This window comes from Canis aureus, chromosome 20 (genome assembly GCF_053574225.1).
Source record: "Canis aureus isolate CA01 chromosome 20, VMU_Caureus_v.1.0, whole genome shotgun sequence".
In the NCBI taxonomy this organism is placed as follows: domain Eukaryota; kingdom Metazoa; phylum Chordata; class Mammalia; order Carnivora; family Canidae; genus Canis; species Canis aureus.
The window spans coordinates 54,693,159-54,710,447 of record NC_135630.1 but is presented as its reverse complement, the minus strand read 5'-3'; the positions used below and the strand labels follow the sequence as shown (position 1 = coordinate 54,710,447).

At 37.2% G+C, this 17,289-nt stretch overlaps 1 long non-coding RNA gene across 7 annotated transcripts in view; it reads left to right on the top strand.

Annotated features, from left to right (window-relative positions):
- The window catches only part of LOC144291824 (uncharacterized), a 323,842-nt gene that overhangs the window by 197,104 nt on the left and 109,449 nt on the right, over window positions 1–17,289 (top strand). The gene's annotated exons all lie outside the window — the stretch shown is intronic.

Sequence of the window (17,289 nt, the reverse complement as noted above, 5' to 3'; positions counted from 1 at the left end):
AATTTCACCACTGTTTTTTCAAAATCCAGTTGTTTCTCTCTCAATAGAAAATTTTCATCAGTATATAAATATATGTTTTTTTCTTCTATCTCAAAGAGAAAATCTTATTTGAACCACACATTATCCTCCAGTTATTGCCACATTTGTTTGCCTTGTATAGTACAACCTACCTTTAATGTTTACTCTTTCTTTCTTGAACATAATTCAGCCAGGCTCCATGTTGCTAAATATAGTACTCAATATTTATTTGTTATGCTACTTGACCCGCAGACTACATTTAATAAGTCACTGCCTCCCCCTTTTTGTGACATTTTCTGCGTTATGTTTAGGACTTTACTTCCCCTTGACTTTCCCCTGCTGTAATAGATTCTTCCTCACATTTTCAACTTCGAAAAACACTGGCATTTTCTAGGACCCCATTCTTGGGACTCTTGTCTTCTTCATCCATTTGATTCAGTATTATGCTTTAAATAACATTTGAAGATATTCAAATGTTTTTGAAAGATTTATGTAATATTTAAGAGAGAGAGCGAGAGAGAACACAGGGAGGGGCAGAGGGAGAAAGAAATCCCAGCAGACTCTGAGCTCAGCACGGAGCCTGAGGCAGGGCTCCCTCCCATGACCCTGAGACCATGACGAGCTGAAACCAAGAGTCAGATGCTTAACTGACTATGCCACCCAGGGACCCTTGAAGATACTGAAATTTTTATCTCCAGGTTGGTTATTCCTGCTTAACTCCAGACTCATATATGTCAAAACACCTACACTTGGCTAACTAATATGTTCAGTTCCCTCCCTTCCCCCGTGGTCCCTTTCACTATTTCTTATATTACTTATGAGTGAAACCATTATGATAATTGTCTTCCTCCCACTGACTTATTTCACTCTGCATGATACCCTCCAGTTCCATCCATGCTGATATAAATTGTAAGTATCTGTCCTTTCTGATAGCTGAGTAATATTCTTTTCTACAGAATAGAAATGAATTATATCTCTATAGGACACAATTCACTTGTATTGTCATGAATGAGAAATGTTTGAAATATTAGTTTTCTACAACTTAATCCTTACTTTACAGAGTTATAAGATGGTCATAGAAAGACATTCGAAGGTATATAACCCCATAATATCAGACAATCCCTAAAAGGGAATCCCTAACACTCCTTTAAGAGGAAAATCATTTGCTTATTTCCATATCTTTGAATTTTTTTCTTGACAAAAGTAACATTGATTATGTAACTATTCTATTTTCCTATATAATGTCCCTACAGGAAATGATTTCTTTTTTATTTGAGTACAGTTGACACACGATGTTACATTAGTTTCAGGTGTACAACTTCGTGATTGACAAATTTATCCTTCATGCTATGTTCACCACAATGTAGCTACCTTTTGTTCCATTACTTTGCTATTACTCTATCATTGAGTGTATTCCTTATTCTCTGCTTTTTATTCTCATGACTTACTCATTCCATAACTGGAAGCCTGTATCTCCCTCTCCCCTTCACCCATTTTGCCCATTCTGCCACTCCCTCCCCTCTGGCAACCATTAGTTTGTTCTCTGTATATAAAGGTCTGATTCTGCTTTTTGTTTGCTTATTCATTTTTTTGTATTCCATGTATGAGTGGAATCACATGATATTTGTCTTTCTCAGCCTGACATACTTCACTTGGCATTATATTCTCTAGGTCCATCCATGTTGTCTCAAATGGCACGATCTCATTCTTGTTTATGGCTGTGAAAAATTCCAGTGTGTGTGTGTGTGTGTGTGTGTGTGTGTGTACCACATTTTCCTTAGCCATTCATCTGTTGATGGACACTTAGGTTGCTTCTGTATCTTGGCAATTGTAAATAATACTGCAATAAACATAAGGGTGCATATATCTTTTAGAATTAGTGTCTTCATTTTCTTTGGGTAAATACCCAATAGAGGAGTTATTGGATCATACATCTTTCTATAACATAAGACAGATCACTTACAACGCTGCTCTAAACTCTTCAGTGGTTTCTTATCCATTCCAGGGAAAAAGCCAAAAGTCTTGCAAGATATCCCAGAATATTCCTTTCTCCTTTGTCCTCTGCTCTTGAACATTCAAAATGCCTTTCATGTCAGAGCTTTTGAGCTTATTAATTATATCAGGAATACTATTGCCTCCAAAAATATGCAGTGTTTCCTATCCCACCCGGTTTTTACTATCTGATAAACTACAATTCTCTCTTTTTCCCTTTTCTCTTCCACTATATTTAACTCCATGAAAGTAAAGATTATAGTCTGCTTTGTTTACTGCTGTATCTTCATGTCTAAACCAGTGCCTGGCCGTAATAATCCTCGGTAAACATCTTGAATAAATAAGTAAATAAATCAATTAATATGATGTAATAAACTCCCTCTTTTGTAGTATGTTTACATAATTAATAAATAGCTTCTTAGTCCCTCTTTTACTGTCAACACTTCCTCAACTACACTGATTGAATCTTGCTCCCTGTCTTGGGCTTCATGACAGAGATGTGGAAACCCACTTGGGTATTCTGATCCATGAGCAAAACTAGGTTTTTGAGAGAGTTAACACTTGATAAGGCAGCAGTTGACCAGTAGAGGATGGTTGCTGGTAGATAAATTATCTTGCTTCCACTCCATATACTTTTAAATAATAATGTTCCTCACTGTGCTTCAGACTGTTCATGACATGATCAGACCACAGTCACCCATGATGGTAACTTACTGGTAATGCAACCTTTTATTCACTTTAGGATCTCTTTCTAAAATAAACTGCCTGCACTGAAGCCCTTGTCTCAGGTTCTGCTTTCTGGACAGAACCCAGGCTAATTCAATTTTCCTGTAAAACAAAGTTCCAAAATATTCCCTACTATATAATAGACACTTTATAAATATTTGCAGAATAAATGAATTGAGGAATCCATTATAAAGGCAAGAGCCCTCATTATACATTTTCAGATGTCTTATGAGATCAAATTAGTCTTATTTATATCATCATTTACTGCTTCATTTATAACTGTATATCAAATACCAGTAACACAATGTCCCAGGAGTCAATAGTGTTTTTAATCCTTTTTTAAAAAATTGACTAAAATGATCATGGAATGTTTAAAATCAAAGTTTTCGAATACCTTATATTTTAATAGGAAAAAAAGACAAATTACAGTATGGAAAATTTCATTAGTGCTTTTTAGTAAAACCTACTCTATTGGAAGATTAATGACATTCTGCAGTTTAACTCTAAAATTCAAGAAACTCTTTCAATTTGCACTTTAAATAAGTTCTCTTCTTTCAGAACAATGTTTATCATCATCGAATTTCTACAAGCTTCTCAATGAGTAAAATTCAAACCAAATAGTAGGAATGAGAAATAAATGACTTCATATATCTTGGCAAAGGTAAGGTAAGGGACTGCAGTTAGAGTGGTTTATAGTGATTCTTAGTCCACATTTATTTACTTTTCTCGGCAGTAAAAAGTTTACATCTTTAAGCTGACATGAGGATCATCACTTCCTGGTTTTCGTTTGGTTAAACTAGGCTTATACTATAGACACAGAAACATAGGCACAGTGATTCAGGGCACAGACCAGGCAGTGATTGACCCTTCACATAACCTGTCTTCTTCCTTCAACCCATTTTGCTTGGCTTGCAACTTCATCAGTTTCTCATATATATCCTATTCTCAGTTTGTAAGATCTATGTGCAATCAAAGATAAGAGATGAACTTGGATTTGGCTTTCTAGTATTCAAATGAATTTTGCAAGAGCTGATAGCTTCTCTTGGCTTATTGAGGGTGTTTGAGAATGGAAGAGAGACAAAAGTTACTCCTTTGGATTCACAATGAAGACAAAAGCCTCAGTTCATATCCCCCACTGAAAATGTAATTGAATTTTTCTGAATGTTTTACATTTTATTTTTTAGGTTTATTTTGATGGCAGATTTATTTATTTATTTATTTATTTATTTATTTATTTATTTATTTTTTATTTTTTATTTATTTATTTTTTTTTTTTGTTGAGGTCCCTTTGAGTATTATATTTCTTTTTTTTTTTTTTTTTTTTTTATTGGTGTTCAATTTACTAACATACAGAATAACACCCAGTGCCCGTCACCCATTCACTCCCACCCCCCGCCCTCCTCCCCTTCCACCACCCCTAGTTCGTTTCCCAGAGTTAGCAGTCTTTATGTTCTGTCTCCCTTTCTGATATTTCCCACACATTTCTTCTCCCTTCCCTTATTTTCCCTTTCACTATTATTTATATTCCCCAAATGAATGAGAACATATAATGTTTGTCCTTCTCCGACTGACTTACTTCACTCAGCATAATACCCTCCAGTTCCATCCACGTTGAAGCAAATGGTGGGTATTTGTCATTTCTAATAGCTGAGTAATATTCCATTGTATACATAAACCACATCTTCTTTATCCATTCATCTTTCGTTGGACACCGAGGCTCCTTCCACAGTTTGGCTATCGTGGCCATTGCTGCTAGAAACATCGGGGTGCAGGTGTCCTGGCGTTTCATTGCATTTGTATCTTTGGGGTAAATCCCCAACAGTGCAATTGCTGGGTCGTAGGGCAGGTATATTTTTAACTGTTTGAGGAACCTCCACACAGTTTTCCACAGTGGCTGCACCAGTTCACATTCCCACCAACAGTGTAAGAGGGTTCCCTTTTCTCCACATCCTCTCCAACATTTGTTGTTTCCTGCCTTGTTAATTTTTCCCATTCTCACTGGTGTGAGGTGGTATCTCATTGTGGTTTTGATTTGTATTTCCCTGATGGCAAGTGATGCAGAGCATTTTCTCATGTGCATGTTGGCCATGTCTATGTCTTCTTCTGTGAGATTTCTGTTCATGTCTTTTGCCCATTTCATGATTGGATTGTTTGTTTCTTTGGTGTTGAGTTTAATAAGTTCTTTATAGATCTTGGAAACTAGCCCTTTATCTGATATGTCATTTGCAAATATCTTCTCCCATTCTGTAGGTTGTCTTTGAGTTTTGTTGACTGTATCCTTTGCTGTGCAAAAGCTTCTTATCTTGATGAAGTCCCAATAGTTCATTTTTGCTTTTGTTTCTTTTGCCTTCGTGGATGTATCTTGCAAGAAGTTACTATGGCCGAGTTCAAAAAGGGTGTTGCCTGTGTTCTTCTCTAGGATTTTGATGGAATCTTGTCTCACATTTAGATCTTTCATCCATTTTGAGTTTATCTTTGTGTATGGTGAAAGAGAGTGGTCTAGTTTCATTCTTCTGCATGTGGATGTCCAATTTTCCCAGCACCATTTATTGAAGAGACTGTCTTTCTTCCAATGGATAGTCTTTCCTCCTTTATCGAATATTAGTTGCCCATAAAGTTCAGGGTCCACTTTTGGATTCTCTATTCTGTTCCACTGATCTATGTGTCTGTTTTTGTGCCAGTACCACACTGTCTTGATGACCACAGCTTTGTAGTACAACCTGAAATCTGGCATTGTGATGCCCCCAGATATGGTTTTCTTTTTTAAAATTCCCCTGGCTATTCGGGGTCTTTTCTGATTCCACACAAATCTTAAAATAATTTGTTCTAACTCTCTGAAGAAAGTCCATGGTATTTTGATAGGGATTGCATTAAACGTGTATATTGCCCTGGGTAACATTGACATTTTCACAATATTAATTCTGCCAATCCATGAGCATGGAATATTTTTCCATCTCTTTGTGTCTTCCTCAATTTCTTTCAGAAGTGTTCTATAGTTTTGAGGGTATAGATCCTTTACATCTTTGGTGAGGTTTATTCCTAGGTATCTTATGCTTTTGGGTGCAATTGTAAATGGGATTGACTCCTTAATTTCTCTTTCTTCAGTCTCATTGTTAGTGTATAGAAATGCCACTGACTTCTGGGCATTGATTTTGTATCCTGCCACGCTACCGAATTGCTGTATGAGTTCTAGCAATCTTGGGGTGGAGACTTTTGGGTTTTCTATGTAGAGTATCATGTCATCGGCGAAGAGGGAGAGTTTGACTTCTTCTTTGCCAATTTGAATGCCTTTAATGTCTTTTTGTTGTCTGATTGCTGAGGCTAGGACTTCCAGTACTATGTTGAATAGCAGTGGTGAGAGTGGACATCCCTGTCTTGTTCCTGATCTTAGGGGAAAGGCTCCCAGTGCTTCCCCATTGAGAATGATATTTGCTGTGGGCTTTTCATAGATGGCTTTTAAGATGTCGAGGAATGTTCCCTCTATCCCTACACTCTGAAGAGTTTTGATCAGGAATGGATGCTGTATTTTGTCAAATGCTTTCTCTGCATCCAATGAGAGGATCATATGGTTCTTGGTTTTTCTCTTGCTGATATGATGAATCACATTGATTGTTTTACGGGTGTTGAACCAGCCTTGTGTCCCAGGGATAAATCCTACTTGGTCATGGTGAATAATTTTCTTAATGTACTGTTGGATCCTATTGGCCAGTATCTTGTTGAGAATTTTTGCATCCATGTTCATCAGGGATATTGGTCTGTAATTCTCCTTTTTGGCGGGGTCTTTGTCTGGCTTTGGAATTAAGGTGATGCTGGCTTCATAGAACGAATTTGGAAGTACTCCATCTCTTTCTATCTTTCCAAACAGCTTTAGGAGAATAGGTATGATTTCTTCTTTAAACGTTTGATAAAATTCTCCTGGGAAGCCATCTGGCCCTGGACTCTTGTGTCTTGGGAGGTTTTTGATGACTGCTTCAATTTCCTCCCTGGTTATTGGCCTGTTCAGGTTTTCTATTTCTTCCTGTTCCAGTTTTGGTAGTTTGTGGCTTTCCAGGAATGCGTCCATTTCTTCTAGATTGCCTAATTTATTGGCGTATAGCTGTTCATAATAGGTTTTTAAAATCGTTTGTATTTCCTTGGTGTTGGTAGTGATCTCTCCTTTCTCATTCATGATTTTATTAATTTGAGTCTTCTCTCTCTTCTTTTTAATAAGGCTGGCTAATGGCTTATCTATCTTATTAATTCTTTCAAAGAACCAACTCCTGGTTCTGTTGATCTGTTCCACAGTTCTTCTGGTCTCGATTTCGTTGAGTTCTGCTCGAATCTTTATTAGCTCCCTTCTTCTCTTGGGTGTAGGATCTATTTGCTGTTTTTTCTCTAGCTCCTTTATGTGTAAGGTTAGCTTTTGTATTTGAGTTCTTTCCAGTTTTTGAATGGATGCTTGTATTGCGATGTATTTCCCCCTTAGGACTGCTTTTGCTGCATCCCAAAGATTTTGAACGGTTGTATCTTCATTCTCATTAGTTTCCATGAATCTTTTTAATTCTTCCTTAATTTCCTGGTTGACCCTTTTATCTTTTAGCAGGATGGTCCTTAACCTCCATGTGTTTGAGGTCCTTCCAAACTTCTTGTTGTGATTTAGTTCTAATTTCAAGGCATTATGGTCCGAGAATATGCAGGGGACAATCCCAATCTTTTGGTATCGGTTCAGACCCGATTTGTGACCCAATATGTGGTCTATTCTGGAGAAAGTTCCATGTGCGCTTGAGAAGAATGTGTATTCAGTTGAGTTTGGATGTAAAGTTCTGTAGATATCTGTGAAATCCATCTGGTCCAGTGTATCATTTAAAGCTCTCGTTTCTTTGGAGATGTTGTGCTTAGAAGACCTATCGAGTATAGAAAGAGCTAGATTGAAGTCACCAAGTATAAGTGTATTATTATCTAAGTATTTCTTCACTTTGGTTAATAATTGATTTATATATTTGGCAGCTCCCACATTTGGAGCATATATATTGAGGATTGTTAAGTCCTCTTGTTGAATAGATCCTTTAAGTATGATATAGTGTCCCTCTTCATCTCTCACTACAGTCTTTGGGGTAAATTTTAGTTTATCTGATATAAGGATGGCTACCCCTGCTTTCTTTTGAGGACCATTCGAATGGTAAATGGTTCTCCAACCTTTTATTTTCAGGCTGTAGGTGTCCTTCTGTCTAAAATGAGTCTCTTGTAGACAGCAAATAGATGGGTCCTGCTTTTTTATCCAGTCTGAAACCCTGCGCCTTTTGATGGGGTCATTAAGCCCGTTCACATTCAGAGTTACTATTGAGAGATATGAGTTTAGTGTCATCATGATATCTATTCAGTCTTTGTTTTTGTGGACTGTTCCACTGAACTTCTTCTTAAAGGGGAATTTTAAGAGGCCCCCTTAAAATTTCTTGCAGAGCTGGTTTGGAGGTCACATATTCTTTTAGTTGCTGCCTGTCTTGGAAGCTCTTTATCTCTCCTTCCATTTTGAATGAGAGCCTTGCTGGATAAAGTATTCTTGGTTGCATGTTCTTTTCATTTAGGACCCTGAATATATCCTGCCAGCCCTTTCTGGCCTGCCAGGTCTCTGTGGAGAGGTCTGCTGTTACCCTAATACTCCTCCCCATAAAAGTCAGGGATTTCTTGTCTCTTGCTGCTTTAAGGATCTTCTCCTTATCTTTGGAATTTGCAAGCTTCACAATTAAATGTCGAGGTGTTGAACGGTTTTTATTGATTTTAGGGGGGGATCTCTCTATTTCCTGGATCTGAATGCCTGTTTCCCTTCCCAGATTAGGAAAGTTTTCAGCTAGAATTTGTTCAAATACATATTCTGGCCCTCTGTCCCTTTCGGCGCCCTCGGGAACCCCAATTAAACGTAGGTTTTTCTTCCTCAGGCTGTCGTTTATTTCCCTTAATCTATCTTCATGGTCTTTTAATTGTTTGTCTCTTTTTTCCTCAGTTTCCCTCTTTGCTGTCAACTTGTCTTCTAGGTCACTCACTCGTTCTTCCACCTCGTTAACCCTCGTCGTTAGGACTTCTAGTTTGGATTGCATCTCATTCAATTGGTTTTTAATTTCTGCCTGATTAGCTCTAAATTCTGCAGTCATGAAGTCTCTTGAGTCCTTTATACTTTTTTCTAGAGCCACCAGTAGCTGTATAATAGTGCTTCTGAATTGGCTTTCTGACATTGAATTGTAATCCAGATTTTGTAACTCTGTGGGAGAGAGGACTGTTTCTGATTCTTTCTTTTGAGGTGAGGTTTTCCTTCTAGTCATTTTGCTCAGTGCAGAGTGGCCAAAAGCAAGTTGTATTGGGAAAAAGAGAAAAAGAGAGGAGAGAAAGAAGGAAAGAAAAGAGAAAGAGAAAAAAAAAGGGAAGAAAAAGAAAAAAAAACGAAAAGAAAAAAAAAAAAAAGGAAGAAAAAGAGAAAGAAAAAGAAAGGAGAAAAAAAGGGGGTGGGGGAAGGAAACAAATCAAAAAGCAAAACAAAACAAAAACAAAAACAAAAACAAAAACAAACAAACAAAAAAAGAACCACCGGGGAGTATCTTCTGATTCTGTGTTCTTTAAGTCCCTTGGCTTCTCCTGGAAGTTGTCCGTCTAGCTGATCTTCTGGGGGAGGGGCCTGTTGTGCTGATTTTCAGGTGTTAGCAGTTGGGGGAGCTGCTGTGCCCCTGCCAGGTGCAGGGCTCCGTGGGGGTTGTTTACCCCGTGAGGCCGCAGGAGGAACAGCCCCAGTGGCGGGGCAGCTCTGGAAACCTGGATTCAGCTCCGGCAGGAACTCCGTCTGCAGGGCCTGGAGGCTCCGGGCGGGGCCGCTGATCTGCTCAGCTGGGGCAGGAGCGTCCTCGCTGTCCTGGGCCCTCCCGGCCTCTGCCTGTCCCGGGGGAGGCGGGATCCTGGGCTGTGTCCCGGCGCCCTGTGCTCCGGAGCCTGCGCTGGTGGATTCGCGCTCCCGGGCCGCGCAGCCCCCTCCGCGGAGCTGCCGCCCGAGCCCCTCCGAGCTGCTCCTGGAACCGCGCAGCCCCCTCCGCACGGAGCCTCTTCTTCTGCCCGAGCTCCCCGAGCTGCTCCCGGGGCCCCGCAGCCCCCTCCGCGGAGCCGCCACCCGAGCCCCTTCAGCTGCTCCGGGTCCCGCCGGGTCCCGCCGCCCGCGCTGCAGCCCTTAGGGAGCTCGGCGCACTCTCCTGGGCGCGCAGTTGCTGTTACTGTCCCCGGGACCCCGAGGGCCTCCTCGCCCTCCTGGTCCTGCTCCACCTCCCTGGAGCCCCTTTCCCCCGGGAAGGTCGGTGCAGCTCCTGCTCCTCCGGGACGGGGCTCTCCTGTCCTGGGGACACTCGCCCCGGCCTCAGCCCGGCTCCTCGCGGGGCCCCTCCCCCTTGGAGCCCTTTGTTCCTTTATTTCTTTTTCCCCGTCTTCCTACCTTGATAGATGCGCGAACTCTTCTCACTGTAGCATTCCAGCTGGTCTCTCTTTAAATCTCAGGCCGAATTCATAGATTTTCAGGATAATTTGAAGGTTTTCTAGGTAGTTTGGTGGAGACAGGTGATTTGGAGACCCTACTCCTCCGCCATCTTGCTCCTCCCCCCTATTTATTTATTTATTTATTTATTTATTTATTTATTTTGATGGCAGTTCTATAATAACTTTCAGTATCTCCGAAAATTTTAGCTCTTAGCGTCTCATAGACTAGTCTAAACAGCCAAATGTAGGTACAAAACTAGGCTAGCACATATTTTCAGTAATCTACTATTCCTAGGCTATGTAGTGTACATTAGAGTATCTTGTCAGTCATGAAGATAAAATTAGGTGTTACAAAGGAACCAGTCAACTTATATAGTCAGATAATTTTATTTCATGAATGATTAATTATTCTGTTGTAATGAAAAATGAAATACTACCTTTTTAAGTGTTTAGAAATATTTTATAACGTATTGATAAAACAATAAGCTACCTTGTAGAGCTCTTTCGCTTTCAATACACTTTCCCATACATTTATGCTTTTGAAGTGTCTAGTAATCCCTTTGGAAAGCTAAGACAAATGGACTTATCCCCATCACACACTCTATAGAAGCAAGGCGGTTCAAATCTGTTAATCAAGTTGCTCAAGGCACACAGTTTGTAAGTGATTGAGTCCAAGCTTAGAGTTCAGTTATTTTTAAATTTATAAATAAACCAAATACTAAAAGAAAAAAAGGATAGCTGTTTTCTTAATGGAAGCCAGGCTTTGTTTTCCATAAAACTTTTAAAATGAAAATATAACATATTAAAAGTCCTTATTATAACATTATAACTTTGTGATCATGAATAATGACAAAACATAGCACAAACTATCAATCAGATCTTAAGGGAGTAATGTAAGATGGATTATCCAAGTCAGTAAAAACTATTTTTTCCTACCAAGTATCTACTGCTAACATTCTGAAAGACCCGCTAAGACCCTTTAAACTCCTACCTGTACACAGAAGTACACATGGCCATTTTAAATTGTGCGATAGCAACAGCACACACACTTGAGTATGAAAAGTACATGTTTAAATGTAACCAAAATTTTCTTTTGATTTTCCCATTTGAATTAGCAGCTGTAACTTTCCCATTTTTAATTCAAGATTATAAAATCACTGCTAGGATTAGGTTCAGTATAATTCTAGTTTAAATTCATATTTTTATTCTCTCCTATCTGCTTCTTCCCTTTTCCCTGTGGATAACTTAAATTTCTAGAAGCTTATCTATCCCCTGTATTGAGCAAAGGGTCATGGCTTCACATAACTCTTTCTAGCCACACTGGCTTTGGTTTCATGAGAGCTAGTCTCTCCTGATCTTGATTATCACCATGTGCTGACAATAACCAATGATACCTTGAGTTCTATTGCCTCTGCTCTCTCAATGTCCATTTGCAACATCATTCAAATCCCAGCTCTTGACCTCTTCTCATTTGTCAGCACTTTCAAGTTCCACTTGAGAATCAAACCAAAGTTACTTTAGCTTACAATATACCTCTAAACTAAGTTTTTTTCTTTTTTTAATTTCCCCTCTGATCAAGTGATGACTCCTCAGAAACTCACAAGTGCTTAAATTATAGTCAAATTTCCTGCAGTGCTTTGCTTTCTTCAGGTTGGTCAAAATCTTCTTTCTCTTTGGGAAGGAAAACAATTTTTCAGTTGTTACATTCACTCCACTACGTAGTTTGGTTTTGTACTCATTGCCTTCAGTCTTATTCCCTCAGTTTTGAACACTCATCAGAAAGTTTAAGAATAGAATTTTCTCTATCATGTGTGATCAAAAGCATGGGATTTAAGGTATTTCTTAATTCAAGACTACATCTATTCACCTGTGAGGAAACTGCATAGAAAAATTGCCCATCTCTAAGGTAGGAGAAGAACAGTGGACCAAGATGCTCCAAGAGGACAGCAAATAGGGAGAGGGGAAGAGATCACAATTAAACCCCCAATATACATTCTTTTTTCCTGTTACTGCTTAGAAACTTATTTTGCATATTGATTAGTAACTTAATAACTATTACATCCCTCTTTAAACAAGTGTTTACTGAGTGCTTGCAAAGTGCAGATGCTTTGGTTCCAACCTGAAGACCACATAGTCTCTGTCTTCAAAGTCTTCTCAATCTTATTAGAGGTAAAAAGAGCCACATAACAAATAATCAGAGTGTAATACATAGAAAATTGTAAAAATAAATAGGATGCTATGAATAGAGTGCTCAGTGTAATCTAGAGAATTTCAAAAAAAGCTTCATAGTGTTGGTCATTTACTATTGCAAAAGAGAGATGAATAGGAATTTCAAAGGTGTATCATTATAAAGTAAGAGAAATAATTAGATATTACTGGTGAAAGTAACTATTGAATGTCTAAATTTATGTGTACTCATAGGAATTTGTGCACTTTATCAGAGACATAACACCTTTATTCCAGCATTAGATAACTAAGAATCAGAAATAAATCAGAGTAAATTACTGTAGGTAAATTCTAACATATATTTTGACACTTTGCATTTCTCTGTTAGCAGGAACTGATCAGTGGCTCTATTACAGAAGCAAATGGTTAATTCAGTCAAACTGGTCATCAGATTAATTGGTCAAATCAATTGTTTTTATGAGATGAATAATGAGTAAAAAATATTAAATTGCATTTTTATTATAAAGGCTGGAATTTATTCTCAAGTGTTATGTTTCCTATTTAAGATATGCATACAGATTTTTGAAAAACATGAAATGTTTTCATTTTTACATCGCGCTTTCAATGGAGTTTTTACAAAACTGTAATGTTAGTGAGGGATGTGTCTTTGACTCCACTTTACCAATGGAAAGATTAAAACAGATCAGGGTTAAGTGACTGTTGATTGTAGTACTGCTAATAAATGTCATGCCTAGGACTTGAACCCAAGAACTGATTCCAAATCAAGTATCCCTTTTCTCTAATTAATATAGAGAAATGGGATGTTGTGTGGAGAGAATTTTAGAGCCATCAATAATTAAAAGATATTCCAATTGTGATTTCACTAAAGGAACACTTCCTTGCCTTACTGATTGGAGTGGGGATAGTATTTTTTAGCTTTATAGTTGAGAGACAGTTAAGGAAGATGGATGACCTTGCACAACATTATTGGAAGTAAAGTATTACCAAGAACAATATGTGTCACCAATCATTATCATAAAGTTTCTCTGAAATTAATTAGATAAATACTTTAGGATCTCATGTGAACTATAATACTGGCTGGGTGATATAGAATCCTAAAGCATATATTATTTCCTATTTAACCAGTTGAACAAAAGTATTTACTAAAACACATACAAAATGACTGGTGCTATTGGAAACAGGAAAAAAAAGGAAGATGAAATTTCTCTTTTTGAAATATTTTCTTTCTCTCCCTTTCTCCTTCCTCCCTCCCTCCCTCCCTCCCTCCCTCCCTCCCTTCCTTCCTTCCTTCCTTCCTTCCTTCCTTCCTTACTTCCTCTTTCTTTCTCCTTCTTACTGCCACAAGCCTTGATTGAATACTATATTAGATATTTGCATGAACATGAATAGCAAATAATGTTTAAAATGTGGTATATCTCCTGGCAAAGCTAACAGTCTGGTGATGGAGACAGAATTTCTACTTATTCAACAACTAGGGAATTATATTCTGACTTCTAAGTTTCTAAATAGAACTGTATAGTCATGAAAAATATGGAAATTAGCTGATCAGTTTAGCTCATTAACTAAATTAGAGTAGAACTCAAATCTATATGGATAAGTGAGAGAAGTAAACCTAGTGGAATTATGATTCCTGGATATCACAGGCTGTCTAGCTATGTTCCTTATTCTGCGCATAGTGAAAGAATATTTCTATGCAGAAATTCAAGCTCAGCACTGCTGCTCCCTGTTTTTCTAGGAATGTGGAAATTAAAGCTATTGTGTGAAATTTCCCAATCTTTAAAAATGGCAAATAAATAAGACTTTCAGAAGTTCATATAGACAAAATAATTGCGGCCATCAGTTTGCAAACTCTGTTTTATTTATTTATTTATTTATTTATTTATTTATTTACATAAGATAGGAATTACAACATGTGATAATGGTCTTTAACACAACCACAAGTTTGGTGAAAATTGAATTTGTTTCTGGACCTAGAAAGATTGGGAAACTATATATCGAGAACTAAAACAATGAAAAGAAGAGGGGAGGGAGAAAAAGGGGTTGAGGAGGTAAGGAAAGAGAAAGGTAAGGGAGGAAAAATACCTCTTTGTTCACATTCTTCATGGTGGCTATATTTTCACCCTCAAATTTATTAAAAGAGGAAAAAAGTTCGTGTTAATTTTTTTAAGGAATCAATTAAAGAAATACTCTCGACTTGAAATTTTCATATGAGTGGTTAACAGATGTTTCCCCAAGTTAGTGAGTTTACTTAAGTGTCAGAGGCTGGACATTTGTATATAAAATCTCTCTTTAGTCAAAAAGAAGCAAATTAGAGGAATCTCTTAGCAGTGTAAATATTTCAGACTATAATAAGCTCCATAATGCTGTGGCATAAGATGCTTGGCCAGAACACATTAACTTGTTCTCTCTAATTTCAGTAAGGGTAGTATTTTCCCTTTTGAGTTTGAAATAACAAATCACACTTAGCACAAAAATTCTCTAAATGTAGGAATCTTTTTAAGCTCTGCCTCCTTAGCATGTGAGCCTCATTCCTAAGTAGTAAAATGACAGACTATTAACTCTGTTTTCTACTTCCTTTGAGTCATGACTTGACTTTCAAAACATTTTGGTCAAGCAGACTCAAAGTCTCCTTGCAGAAGAAACATTGAGGAATCCTGTACTTCTCTCGTTTTACAATTCCCCTTCAGGGCAGGGCACATACAAGTGACCCTGGCTTTTGACAAACCTTAGCTGAACAAAATGTAACAAGCCCTGTCTGTTTTGAGCAGAATTTTCTATTCTGACAGATACAGCTCAGGAGCATTTGATGTCTGCTTGCTGGTCATAGATAATGGTGCATCTTGGGACCATTGTCATTCCTGTCAATAAGAAGGCCTGGGGGGACATGCAACAAAGCTACCTTTTGATTCACCGTTTTTCTTTCCTTCCCAAGACATTTGTAAGCCTGTGGTCAGCTAGGTCATTTTATTTTATCCTGATGTGCCTTGATAATAGCATGATGTCTACAAAAAATTTGACAGGCCATCGATGTCTGTTTCTCTGACTCCTATGTTGTTTTTCAGTCCTTCTCAATGTCAAGCATACTTTGAAAGCTACTGATTATGTTGGTTGGGACTGTATTTGACAAGACATCTATTCTTTGATAAAATTAAACTCATGGGGGTTGATCATGGAATTTAAGGTAATTTTTTGAGCAACACAAGAGACTGTTGCTTTACTGCTGGCACTGAAGAAATGTTTGAAAAACTGTGAATTGTTTTTAGTCCAGATAAACTATGTTTTTTAGTATGAATTTTGAAGATTAGAAGAAGAGGAAACTAGTAAGTGAAAAAAGACCAACTATCACTGTGTCCCATTAAAGTGACCCTAATCTCTTAATTATTGAATTAGGAATCTCTGGTATAATTATGGATAATAAAATGTGCAGGAATGTCTATATATAAAAATAGAAGTTTGCATATGGGTCAGTCTTAAAGAAGAGACTGGCCTTTGTTTTCTATTTTTAAAAAACTAGTTGGGAATATATGTGTATATGAATATGCATTTGTGTGTGTGTATATATATATATATATATTCTCACATAGAAATATGTGTGTACACATATGTAAATATATACATATATGACAAAATATATGTCATGAAATAAAAATACTGCATGTAATGTGAATATCAAAGGGAATATGCATATGTCATGATGGCAAGTCTTCAAAGATAATATTGTATCAGGGTTTTAGATGAGTTTTTCACATCTTATTTCTTGTCAGATTCTCTGGGTGTCATTTTCCCCACTTTATAGATAAGTAAACAAAGGCTTGGAAAACTTGTATGGATTTTCCCATTGACACATAGGAATTCACAGAGCTGAGAAATAAAACCAAGTACTTTGCATCAATTCCAAGATTCTTTCCATCACAACACAATAATGTGTAAAGTTCTTGGCACATAGTAAGAGCTTAATAAATGTCAGTTTGTGTTATCAGACTTATTTAGCATATGTTTGGAAATTTTTATAGTTCACTGTATTATTTCATATCTCCTACTAAGAAAGAAGAATTTTTTCTCTTATATTATGAAAAAACTATTCATATACAACAAAGCAGTTTTTAGTACAGTTCCATCAAGCTATTCAAAACAATAATTAACTAACTAAAAAATATCAAATCTAAAAAATTATTGGGTCAGAAATAAATATTGTTTAGGTCCCTAATGAAGAAATAATACATTATTGATAATATTTCAAGTGCTAGTTGATTCTCAATCTTCATATGATAACATGGCCTTTGGATAAGAACCAGGAAATTATATCTGGAGGTTAAATATATTTTTTTAAGTTCCATCAAAAGGAACTTTATGTATCTCTTATCCAAATATGGGACACTTTTTGTATGATTTCTTATGCTATTTTGATCAAAGTTACTTTATTTTTCAAATCATCATGTTCTACCAGAGTCCCCTTGTGTCTTTGGCTGAGTATACCTGTGTGAGAGAAATTTATTTAAAAAAAAAAAAAAAAAAAAGAACCACCAAATGAAGTAGACAGACTCTTGTCTTTTTGGGGGAAAAAGAACAAAACTGGAGGTATTAGAATATTTGATTGCAGGGCATATTATATATAAGGCTACAATAATCGAGGGTGTGGTATTGACATGGATAGACATATAGATCAATGAAACAATATAGGTTGTATACATAGATGCTCAGCTGATTTTCAATATTGGTGCTAAGATAATTCAGTGGGAGAAATTTAGTCTAATTGATGCTTATCCTGAGTTTAATCTGTTTCACTTTTCAGATCCAAACTAATCTCCTCAATCAATTCCAAAGACTTTCTAGGGATTTGCAAACTGAGAGAACTTTCCTATGTGGGCCTCTGTTTGCAAC